Source organism: Rhipicephalus microplus, unplaced genomic scaffold (genome assembly GCF_043290135.1).
Source record: "Rhipicephalus microplus isolate Deutch F79 unplaced genomic scaffold, USDA_Rmic scaffold_719, whole genome shotgun sequence".
NCBI lineage: Eukaryota > Metazoa > Arthropoda > Arachnida > Ixodida > Ixodidae > Rhipicephalus > Rhipicephalus microplus.
The window spans coordinates 17,501-30,000 of NW_027465275.1; the positions used below are offsets into that span (position 1 = coordinate 17,501).

The 12,500-nt window shown below is 60.9% G+C and overlaps 2 non-coding genes across 2 annotated transcripts; both read left to right on the top strand.

The window, feature by feature from the left end:
• The first annotated feature begins 8,033 nt into the window (after nt 1-8,033).
• LOC142795544 (small subunit ribosomal RNA) lies at nt 8,034-9,848 on the top strand. Its single transcript, XR_012893106.1, has one exon. It is a non-coding gene; the product is annotated as a small subunit ribosomal RNA (ribosomal RNA).
• A 1,719-nt stretch (nt 9,849-11,567) lies between these two features.
• Nucleotides 11,568-11,720, top strand: LOC142795542 (5.8S ribosomal RNA). The gene has a single exon (XR_012893104.1). It is a non-coding gene; the product is annotated as a 5.8S ribosomal RNA (ribosomal RNA).
• The last annotated feature ends 780 nt before the right edge of the window (nt 11,721-12,500 follow it).

Below are 12,500 nucleotides of genomic sequence, written 5' to 3' on the forward strand. Positions count from 1 at the left end.
GTTTTTTTTGCATTCGCCCCGGCAGACGCGGTTTTTGCGCCGCCCCGGCTGACGCGGTTTTTGCCGCCCCGGCTGACGCAGTTCGGACTTAGCACTTTTCGGCTGTGCCTGGCTGGCGGCCCACTCACTCGATCGCCATGTCTGTTTGCCACAGTTTTCCCGGTGGTGCCGCACCCGGGCTCGCCCCGGCTGACGCGGTTTCGTGCCGCCCCGGCAGACGCGGTTTTCGCGCCGCCCCGGCTGACGCGGTTTCGTGCCGCCCCGGCAGACGCGGTTTTTTGCCGCCCCGGCAGACGCGTTTTTTTTTTCTTTCGCCCCGGCTGACGCAGTTTTCGCGCCGCCCCGGCAGACGCGGTTTTCGCGCCGCCCCGGCAGACGCGGTTTTTTGCGCCGCCCCGGCTGACGCAGTTCGGACTTGGCACTTTTTGGCTGAGCCTGGCTGGCGGCCCACTCACTCGATCGCCATGTCTGTTTGCCACAGTTTTCCCGGTGGTGCCGCACCCGGGCTCGCCCCGGCTGACGCAGTTTTCGCGCCGCCCCGGCTGACGCGGTTTCGTGCCGCCCCGGCAGACGCGGTTTTTTGCGCCGCCCCGGCTGACGCGGTTTTTTGCCGCCCCGGCTGACGCAGTTCGGACTTGGCACTTTTCGGCTGTGCCTGGCTGGCGGCCCACTCACTCGATCGCCATGTCTGTTTGCCACAGTTTTCCCGGTGGTGCCGCACCCGGGCTCGCCCCGGCAGACGCGTTTTTTTTTTTCTTTCGCCCCGGCTGACGCAGTTTTCGCGCCGCCCCGGCTGACGCGGTTTCGTGCCGCCCCGGCAGACGCGGTTTTTTGCGCCGCCCCGGCTGACGCGGTTTTTGCCGCCCCGGCTGACGCAGTTCGGACTTAGCACTTTTTGGCTGAGCCTGGCTGGTGGCCCACTCACTCGATCGCCATGTCTGTTAGCCACAGTTTTCCCGGTGGTGCCGCACCCGGGCTCGCCCCGGCTGACGCAGTTTTCGCGCCGCCCCGGCTGACGCGGTTTCGTGCCGCCCCGGCAGACGCGGTTTTCGCGCCGCCCCGGCTGACGCGGTTTTTGCCGCCCCGGCTGACGCAGTTCGGACTTAGCACTTTTCGGCTGTGCCTGGCTGGCGGCCCACTCACTCGATCGCCATGTCTGTTTGCCACAGTTTTCCCGGTGGTGCCGCACCCGGGCTCGCCCCGGCTGACGCAGTTTTCGCGCCGCCCCGGCTGACGCGGTTTCGTGCCGCCCCGGCAGACGCGGTTTTCGCGCCGCCCCGGCTGACGCGGTTTCGTGCCGCCCCGGCAGACGCGGTTTTTTGCCGCCCCAGCTGACGCAGTTCGGACTTAGCACTTTTTGGCTGAGCCTTGCTGGCGGCCCACTCACTCGATCGCCATGTCTGTTTGCCACAGTTTTCCCGGTGGTGCCGCACCCGGGCTCGCCCCGGCAGACGCGTTTTTTTTTTTCTTTCGCCCCGGCTGACGCAGTTTTCGCGCCGCCCCGGCAGACGCGGTTTTCGCGCCGCCCCGGCAGACGCGGTTTTTTGCGCCGCCCCGGCTGACGCGGTTTTTTGCCGCCCCGGCTGACGCAGTTCGGACTTGGCACTTTTTGGCTGAGCCTGGCTGGCGGCCCACTCACTCGATCGCCATGTCTGTTTGCCACAGTTTTCCCGGTGGTGCCGCACCCGGGCTCGCCCCGGCTGACGCAGTTTTCGCGCCGCCCCGGCAGACGCGGTTTCGTGCCGCCCCGGCAGACGCGGTTTTTTGCGCCGCCCCGGCTGACGCGGTTTTTTGCCGCCCCGGCTGACACGGTTCGGACTTTGCACTTTTCGGCTGTGCCTGGCTGGCGGCCCACTCACTCGATCGCCATGTCTGTTTGCCACAGTTTTCCCGGTGGTGCCGCACCCGGGCTCGCCCCGGCAGACGCGTTTTTTTTTTTTTTCTTTCGCCCCGGCTGACGCAGTTTTCGCGCCGCCCCGGCTGACGCGGTTTCGTGCTGCCCCGGCAGACGCGGTTTTTTGCGCCGCCCCGGCTGACGTGGTTTTTGCCGCCCCGGCTGACGCAGTTCGGACTTTGCACTTTTTGGCTGAGCCTGGCTGGCGGCCCACTCACTCGATCGCCATGTCTGTTTGCCACAGTTTTCCCGGTGGTGCCGCACCCGGGCTCGCCCCGGCAGACGCGTTTTTTTTTTTTCCTTCGCCCCGGCAGACGTGGTTCCCCCCCCCCCCTCCGTCTTTCTTTTTGTTTTTTTTTTTCGCCGCGGCTGAAGTGGATTTTTCGGTGCCTCGACGCCCCGGTAGTCGCGGTTTTTCCGTTTCCGCACGGCCCCGGCTGACGCTGCTCGGTCACAGTCGCCTTTTGTGGTGATTGCAGACTTCTTGAGCGCGGGTGTTTTTTTTTTTTGTTGTTGTTGTTGTTTTATTACGCATTCGCTCCAGCAGACGCTGTTTAGACTTTTTGTTTCCTCTTTTATCCTGCGACGAGGTGACGAGGTTTATTCGGTGCCCCGCCGCCCCGGCTGAAGTGATTTTTCCTGTCCCGTGCCGCCCCGGCTGACGCGGTTGGGACTTCGCGTTTGTTCGGCCGCCACGGGTTTTGGCGCACTCGCTCGGTTGCTTGTTGTTGCCACTTGTTGCGAACCCAGGTTTCTTGAGCGAGCGCGGGCGTTTTTTCTTCCTTTCTTTCTTTGTTCTATGTGTTAGCGAATCGGCCTTTAATATCACACGAGGACTCACAACCAACAATTTTCAGTTTGAAGTGTAAAAAATCTGCAGGTGTTGACGTAACTGACTTGCCCCGTACCCTTGAGTACATCCATGAAGTTCTCGTAGTACTACTAAATCGCATTATTCCAAGTGGAGAAATTCCCATAAACTTGCAAACCTCTACACGAAAATCGGTGCGCGTGATAAAGTTGAAAATTATCGTCCGATATCAAATGTGCCTTCTATAACACAAATTCTAGGAAAAAAAAAAAAAAAAACACTTGTTCGCCGTTTTCTGCGCCGTGACTGGCAGCACTCCGGCGAAGCGAAACGGGGTCGATTCGAGCACGATATCGGCGTCTTTCGACGTGCTCGCCGGCGACCGTCGCACGAGTACGTCGCACGAGCGCGTCTGCCGGGGCGCCGTTTGCGAAGCCGACGCAAAAGTGGGAACCGCCGCTCGGATGATCGCCGCTTTCGGCAGAGTGAGTGTTGGCACTCCGGGGAAGCGAAACAGCGTGAATGCGCCCACGAAATCGGCGTATTTTGAAGTGCCCGCCGGCGACCGTCGCACGAGTACGGTAAACCGCGTCAGCCGGGGCGTAGTTCGGGACGCCGACGAAAAAGTGGGAAGCGCAACTCGGATCTTCGCCGTTTTTGCAGGAGTGAGTGGCGGCCCTCCTGCGAGACCAAGAAGCATCGATTCGTGCACGAATTCGGCGCCTTTCGACGTGATCGCCGGCGACCGTCGCTCGAGTAGGGCAAACCGCGTCTGCCGGGGCGGGCTTCGGGACGCCGATGCGAAAGTGGGAAACGCTGCTCGGATGTTCGCCGTTTTTGGCCGAGTGAGTGCTGGCACACGGGCGAAGCCAAACGGGGCCGATTACGGCACGATATCGGCGTCTTTCGACGTGCCCGCCGGCGACCGTCGCACGAGTACGGTAAACCGCGTCAGCCCGGGCGGAGTTCGGGACGCCGATGCGAAAGTGGAGAACGCCGCTCGGATCTTCGCCGTTTTTGGAGGAGTGAGTGGCGGCACTCCGGAGAAGCCAGGGAGCGCCAATTAGCGCACGATATCGGCGTCTTTCGACGCGCTCGCCGGCGACCGTCGCACGAGTAGGGCAAACCGCGTCTGCCGGGGCGGGGTTTACGACGCCGACGCAAAAGTGGGAACCGCCGCTCGGATGTTGGCCGTTTTTGGCAGAGTGAGTGCTGGCACTCCGGCGACGCGAAAGAGCGCGAATGCGCCCACGAAAGTGGCGTATTTGGACGTGCGTGACGGCGACCGCTGCAGGAGTACGAAAAACCACGTCAGCCGGGGCGAGCGACACACGGCGGTCTGGGTGCTTATCGCTGCTATTATAGGGGCACCCCGGCAGACGCAGAAAAAAAAAAAAAAATTTTCGACCTTCTTTTTTGCTGGTCGAGCTCGGGTAACCCAGGTCGCAATGGGAGCCGCGCACGAAAGCGGCGTCGCGAGACGCGTTCGCGGTCGCTAGTCGCACGAGCTCGGCAACCGCGTCAGCCGGCGCGGAGTTCGGGATGCCGACGGCTAAGTGGGTACCGCTGCTCGGATGTTCGCCGTTTTTGGCCGAGTGAGTGCTGGCACTCCGGTGAAGCCAAGGAGCGCCAATTCGTGCACGATATCGGCGTCTTTCGACGTGCCCGCCGGCCACCGCCGCACGAGTACGGCAAACCGCGTCTGCCGGGGCGGGGTTCGCGACGCGTACGCAATAGTGGGAACCGTCGCTCGGATGTTCGTCGTCTTTGGCCGAGCGAGTGCTGGCACTCCGGCGAAGCGAAACGGGGCCGATTCGGGCACGATATCGGCGTATTTCGACGTGCTCGCCGGCGACCGTCGCACGAGTACGGCAAAGCGCGTCTGCCGGGGCGAGGTTTGCGACGCCGACGAAAAAGTGGGAAGCGCCGCTCGGATCTTCGCCGTTTTTGCAGGAGTGAGTGGCGGCCCTCCTGCGAGACCAAGAAGCATCGACTCGCGCACGATATCGGTGTCTTTCGACGTGCCCGCCGGCCACCGCCGCACGAGTACGGCAAACCGCGTATGCCGGGGCGGGGTTGGCGACGCCGACGCAAAAGTGGGAACCGCCACTAGGATGTTCGCCGTTTTTGGCAGAGTGAGTGCTGGCACTCCGGCGAAGCGAAAGAGCGCGAATGCGCCCACGAAAGTGGCGTGTTTGGACGTGCTTGACGACGACCACCGCAGGAAAACGAAAAACCACGTCAGCCGGGGCGAGCGACCCATGGCGGTCTGGGTGCTTATCGCTGCTATTATAGGGGCACCCCGGCAGACGCAAAAAAAAAAAAAAAAATTTTTTTCGACATTCTTTTTTGCTCGTCGACCTCGGGTGACCCAGGTCGCAGTGGGAGCCGCGCACGAAAGCGGCGTCGCGAGACGGCTTCGCGGTCGCTAGTCGCACGAGCTCGGCAACCGCGTCTGCCGGGGCGGAGTTCGGGACGCCGACGGCTAAGTGGGAACCGCCGCTCGGATGTTCGCCGTTTGTGGCCGAGTGAGTGCTGGCACTCCGGCGAAGCCAAACGGGGCCGATTCCGGCACGATATCGGCGTCTTTCTACGTGCTCGCCGGCGACCGTCGCACGAGTACGGCAAAGTGCGTCTGCCGGGGCGGGGTTTGCGACGCGTACGCAATAGTGAGAACCGTCGCTCGGATGTTCGTCGTCTTTCGCCGAGCCAGTGCTGGCAATCCGGCGAAGCCGAACGGAGCCGATTCGGGCACGATATCGGCGTCTTTCCACGTGCTCGCCGGCGACCGTCGCACGAGTACGGTAAACCGCGTCAGCCGGGGCGGAGTTCGGGACGCCGATGCGAAAGTGGGAAGCGCCGCTCGGATCTTCGCCGTTTTTGGAGGAGTCAGTGGCGGCACTCCGGTGAAGCCAAGGTGCGCCAATTCGCGCACGATATCGGCGTCTTTCGACGTGCCCGCCGGCCACCGTCGCACGAGTACGGCAAACCTCGTCTGCCGGGGCGGGGTTTGCGACGCCGACGCAAAAGTGGGAACCGCCGCTCGGATGTTCGCCGTTTTTGGCAGAGTGAGTGCTGGCACTCCGGCGAAGCGAAAGAGCGCGAATGCGCCCACGAAAGTGGCGTGTTTGGACGTGCTTGACGACGACCACCGCAGGAAAACGAAAAACCACGTCAGCCGGGGCGAGCGACCCATGGCGGTCTGGGTGCTTATCGCTGCTATTATAGGGGCACCCCGGCAGACGCAAAAAAAAAAAAAATTTTTTTCGACATTCTTTTTTGCTCGTCGACCTCGGGTGACCCAGGTCGCAGTGGGAGCCGCGCACGAAAGCGGCGTCGCGAGACGGCTTCGCGGTCGCTAGTCGCACGAGCTCGGCAACCGCGTCTGCCGGGGCGGAGTTCGGGACGCCGACGGCTAAGTGGGAACCGCCGCTCGGATGTTCGCCGTTTGTGGCCGAGTGAGTGCTGGCACTCCGGCGAAGCCAAACGGGGCCGATTCCGGCACGATATCGGCGTCTTTCTACGTGCTCGCCGGCGACCGTCGCACGAGTACGGCAAAGTGCGTCTGCCGGGGCGGGGTTTGCGACGCGTACGCAATAGTGAGAACCGTCGCTCGGATGTTCGTCGTCTTTCGCCGAGCCAGTGCTGGCACTCCGGCGAAGCCGAACGGAGCCGATTCGGGCACGATATCGGCGTCTTTCCACGTGCTCGCCGGCGACCGTCGCACGAGTACGGTAAACCGCGTCAGCCGGGGCGGAGTTCGGGACGCCGATGCGAAAGTGGGAAGCGCCGCTCGGATCTTCGCCGTTTTTGGAGGAGTCAGTGGCGGCACTCCGGTGAAGCCAAGGTGCGCCAATTCGCGCACGATATCGGCGTCTTTCGACGTGCCCGCCGGCCACCGTCGCACGAGTACGGCAAACCTCGTCTGCCGGGGCGGGGTTTGCGACGCCGACGCAAAAGTGGGAACCGCCGCTCGGATGTTCGCCGTTTTTGGCAGAGTGAGTGCTGGCACTCCGGCGAAGCGAAAGAGCGTGAATGCGCCCACGAAAGTAGCGTATTTGGACGTGCTTGACGGCGACCGCCGCAGGAGTACGAAAAACCACGTCAGCCGGGGCGAGCGACCCACGGCGGTCTGGGTGCTTATCGCTGCTATTATAGGGGCACCCCGGCAGACGCAGAAAGAAAAAAAAAAATGGGGACATGGCGTGCGTCACCGTGCGGCTTCGCAGCGTTGCCGAAGTCGCCGAGCCCTTCGACTGAGCCGAACGGCGGACAGGGAACGTTGGTCGGCCGTTCTAACCTGTCGGTGCCACGCCGAGACGTCGTTAAGGAAAACCGCGTCGTGGGCCTCTACGACGCCGTCGAGTCGTTGTACGTTTGGTGTCCAGCGTGTCGGCGGCGAGTAGCGGACACGTCGTTCACGACTTCGGTCTTTCGCAGTCGACGCGAACTTGCGGAGAGTCGTGGTGCCTCACGTTTTCGGCAGAAACCGCGGCGGAATTTTCCCGTGCGTGCGCGCACGACCTCGGTGCTGTGCCGTCAGCGTAGTGTTGCACAAACTCGTGGCCTACCCAAGGTGCGGTACGTTTGCGGCCGTATCCTCGGTGGGAATTTCGTGAGTAGGGTCGCAAATTCTACGACCTCGGCGGGTTTGAGAGCGACGTAGACTTGTGGCACGCTCAACATGCCACACGTTTCGGGGCACACCCGCGGTGAAATTTTCTCGAGTACGCTCGTATTAGGGCCCAAGGAGGTCTGGGTACTTATCGCTGCTATTATGTGGGGGTTCTCGTGAGCGGCGTACGCGAAAGCGACCGGGTGTCTGATATGCGGCGGGCTTCGGCCTCGTCAAGCGTGTCCTCGGGTCTGCTCCAGGGGAATCCACGGCAGTCGTCTGCAGCCTCATCCGCTTGATGCGTTAGGGGCTGGTTGTCGGACGGTGCCGTTTTACCACGATATCGAGGTGTGTTCCGTGTCGTCCTCGGGCGATTCAGATGCGAAAGCGCCGAAGACGCGGGCGTGACCCGTCGTCTGGCGGCTTTGCAGTCTCGGCTCCGTTGCTAGTTCCGGCCGGTCCACCGACAGTGCAGCGGGCTTGGGCAACCCGCACGGCGCGACCGAGTCGATGCAACGAAAAAGAGCGAGCATGAACGTGCTTCTTGCCGCACGGCTCCCACTCGTCTTTCGGGAAGGTTGTGCCGTAGCGAGCTCGAACGCCGTCATCTCGGAGTGCAAAATAAGCGTGTTGGGGCGCCTGAAGGTGGCCTCCGCCGCACACAGACTGCGTCCGGCCCGCCGAGGGCGAGGACGGACGCGCAGTCGAACGATTACCTGGTTGATCCTGCCAGTAATCATATGCTTGTCTCAAAGATTAAGCCATGCATGTCTAAGTACATGCCGAAATAAGGCGAAACCGCGAATGGCTCATTAAATCAGTTATGGTTCCTTAGATCGTTTCTTCCTACTTGGATAACTGTGGCAATTCTAGAGCTAATACATGCAGTGAGCCTGGAGCCCTTTGGGTAACGGGTGCTTTTATTAGACCAAGATCGATCGGGTTTCGGCCCGTATTGTGTGGTGACTCTGGATAACTTTGTGCTGATCGCATGGCCACGAGCCGGCGACGTTTCTTTCAAGTGTCTGCCTTATCAACTTTCGATGGTAGGTTACTTGCTTACCATGGTTGTTACGGGTAACGGAGAATCAGGGTTCGATTCCGGAGAGGGAGCCTGAGAAACGGCTACCACATCCAAGGAAGGCAGCAGGCGCGCAAATTACCCACTCCCGGCACGGGGAGGTAGTGACGAAAAATAACAATACGGGACTCTTTTGAGGCCCCGTAATTGAAATGAGTACACTCTAAATCCTTTAACGAGGATCAATTGGAGGGCAAGTCTGGTGCCAGCAGCCGCGGTAATTCCAGCTCCAATAGCGTATACTAAAGCTGCTGCGGTTAAAAAGCTCGTAGTTGGATCTCAGTTCCAGACGAGTAGTGCATCTACCCGATGCGACGGCTCGGACTGAACATCATGCCGGTTCTTTCTTGGTGCACTTCATTGTGTGCCTCGAGATGGCCGGTGCTTTTACTTTGAAAAAATTAGAGTGCTCAACGCAGGCGAGTCGCCTGAATAAACTTGCATGGAATAATAGAACAAGACCTCGTTTCTGTTCTGTTGGTTTTTGGAATACGAGGTAATGATTAAGAGGGACGGACGGGGGCATTCGTATTGCGGCGCTAGAGGTGAAATTCTTGGACCGTCGCAAGACGAACTACTGCGAAAGCATTTGCCAAGAATGTTTTCATTGATCAAGAACGAAAGTCAGAGGTTCGAAGGCGATCAGATACCGCCCTAGTTCTGACCATAAACGATGCCAACCAGCGATCCGCCTGAGTTACTCAAATGACTCGGCGGGCAGCTTCCGGGAAACCAAAGTATTTGGGTTCCGGGGGAAGTATGGTTGCAAAGCTGAAACTTAAAGGAATTGACGGAAGGGCACCACCAGGAGTGGAGCCTGCGGCTTAATTTGACTCAACACGGGAAAACTTACCCGGCCCGGACACTGGGAGGATTGACAGATTGAGAGCTCTTTCTTGATTCGGTGGATGGTGGTGCATGGCCGTTCTTAGTTGGTGGAGCGATTTGTCTGGTTAATTCCGATAACGAACGAGACTCTAGCCTATTAAATAGGTGCGGGGTTCCCAGCACCTTACAACCTTCTTAGAGGGACAAGCGGCTCCTAGCCGCACGAAACAGAGCAATAACAGGTCTGTGATGCCCTTAGATGTCCGGGGCCGCACGCGCGCTACACTGAAGGAAGCAGCGTGTCTTTATCCCTGTCTGAAAAGACTGGGTAACCCGTGGAACTTCTTTCGTGATTGGGATAGGGGCTTGCAATTGTTCCCCTTGAACGAGGAATTCCCAGTAAGCGCGAGTCATAAGCTCGCGTTGATTACGTCCCTGCCCTTTGTACACACCGCCCGTCGCTACTACCGATTGAATGATTTAGTGAGGTCTTCGGACCGATGTCCGGCGCGGCCTTTCGGTTGCGCCGGTCTGTTGGAAAGATGACCAAACTTGATCATTTAGAGGAAGTAAAAGTCGTAACAAGGTTTCCGTAGGTGAACCTGCGGAAGGATCATTAACGGATTGTGAAGGGTGAGCGCCTCAGCTGCGTCTGCGCCCGACACTTTCTGCCGCTGACCCCGTTTGGACGCGGGGTCGGCTTTTCCCCACGGGGCTGCCTGAATGTGGAGCGGCACCCCGTGACAAATTGTTGCGCCCAGCGGACGCCAACACCGCGACCTTGGACGGTCGGCCAGGTGGCGGACGCGGGTACAAACGGCGCAACGCACTCATAGGTCGGCTTTCGACCCGCCACTGCACCGTGGCTCGAAGCGCTCGAAATGCGCGACCCGACCGCTGCGGGACCGCCTAGTACTGTAAACAGGAGCGGCGGAGCGCGAACGGCGAGTCGTGGTTACGTCGGTAGAAGGCGAGGCTGCGCGTTCCCGAAACGCCAGCCGAGTGCCCTCCCGACCGTTCGAGCGTGCAAGAACGAGACCCGACAATCGCGCGGCGACTGCCAAGTACGAGAGGAACGGCACAAGCGTCGGCGGTCGGTCAAGGAACTGGCGATGTGACGGGTCCGCTGTGCACCAGTGCATACCGTCCCGCCGTCCGCGGCAAGCGCCTCCGCGTCCTCGGGTGACGGAGGCTGCCGGTCGGTTCTTGCAGGCGAGGGATCTCGCTGGCACCGGTTCGCGTTGACGCGCGGCCGGTCATGGCACGGCGATGCGACGGCCGAGGTGCGCAGTACTCGATGGAGGAACCGCACGCTCCGATGACCGTCCCGCCCTCCGCGGCGTATGCGTACCGACCGTAATGGTTGCAGCAGCGCCGGCCGGCTTTTGAATTCGCCACACGAAACACGGTGCGAGATCGCGGTTAGGGGAGCGTCGACGTTGCCAGGCGTTTTGCTTGCTGCCGAGGGAAAGGCGGCACGGCCACGTCGCGCTCGTCGCGATTAGCGGGTCTGCGCGCTTTGGGAAGGTGCCGCAACGACTTGCCGAAAGAGGAAGCACGGAAGAACGAGGGACTTGGACGTCCCGACAATTGAACGCACTTGCGGCCAGGCCCTTGCTGGCTTCGTTCTTCCGCCTCGAGTAGGCTCGTACGCGGCTCCGGCGCCGAAAGTGGTCCTTGGCACCGACTTCGGTGGACGTGGGAAGTGCCGCGCAAGTACGGCGCGCCTGGCTCCACCTGTTGGCTAAAGTAGGCAGCCGGATCGGCATTTTGGTGTGCGGTGGCAAACCGTGGATGCGAAAAAAGCTTGTGCGATTTCGTGGAACAAAAAGCGGGGGTCCCCCTTTTTATGCGGAGGAGACCGACCCGCCCGCCGTGGTGAACCGCGACGCCACGGTAAAAACGGGAGAGGCTTGTCGATGGGACCGTGCATCCCGCGCTCCACGGAGGCCGGGAGGCGGCCGCCCGAGGAAATGTGTAGCCGTCGAGGCCCGCATCTGCGTGCACTCTTATCCAAATGGGTGTACCGCAGGCATTTTCTGGTTAGGCGGGCCAATGAGAGCGAGCACACAACGATACCTACGGGTCCGGCTTGGAGAACCGGCTTCGACGCCTCCCGAGTATTTATAGAGGGGTGGACCACGAAAGCACTCGCAAGTAGCGGAAGCGAAACGCCGTCCGAAACACACCGTTTGCTCGATTTGCGGCAGCCGAAAAAGGCGCGGCAGAGTTTTGGAGTCCAAGCGTGCGCTGAAAAGCGCCCTTCTTGGCCACTGTTTGGCCGAGTGCCAGAAACGTTTGGTTTTGACTGTACGGAATTGAACAAACACTTTTTCACGACTCTAAGCGGTGGATCACTCGGTTCTCGGGTCGATGAAGAACGCAGCCAGCTGCGAGACTTGGTGTGAATTGCAGGACACACTGAGCACTGATTCTTTGAACGCACATTGCGGCCTTGGGTCTTCCCTTGGCTTCGTCTGTCTGAGGGTCGGATCACATATCAAGAGAGCCTTCGGCGCACAAGGGAACGTGAGCCGTCGACTCGTTTTGACCGCGTCGGCAACACGGACAGCACGCTGAACACCTCACAGCGAGCGCCAACAGCGGCCACTCAAGGGCGAGACGGTGGCGACCGTCGTGCCAGAGCCCAACCGAAACGGGGGCGACCGACTGCATTGAGGATGTGGCACCTCGTTGAGACCGCCGCAGGACTTCGAGTCGGAAGGAAGCCTGCAGGGAAAGTGCGGTCGAGGTTGCGTACTCCTCTCTGCGACCGGGCGCGCAAGAGCTGCGAGAGCCACGGACGCGCAACTTTAACGCACGGTAAACACGAGGAGCGAAAGCCGGCCAGCAAAGCTTCTCCAGCCGTGCGCAAAGTGCGCGAGATCGCAGCCTTGCGTTGCGCTTGTTGCCCTCGAAGTAAGCAGGGTGTCCCGTAGACCGGGCGCTCGAACACGCTGCGGGGCCGTGCCTCCTCCAGGCTTTGCCGCGCGAACAGGGAACGTTCGCGCGCAAAGCGCAGGGAGGTGAGGAGGCTGCGCCCGACGTTTGCGGTTCGCTGCGTACGCGGTTGATGCGGAGAGCACGGCGCGACGACTTGCCGCGAAGCGGAAAAAGTCTCCCGCACGAGTTGGCGAAACGTTGGCGAAGCTTAAGGCGTTCTCGTCGTAGTCCGCCGTCGGTCTAAGTGCTTCGCAGTTCCCGTCCCGTTCAAAAAACTGGGCCACTCCAGTTGGGGCGGGGGCGACGCTACACGAGACGATGCCTCTCG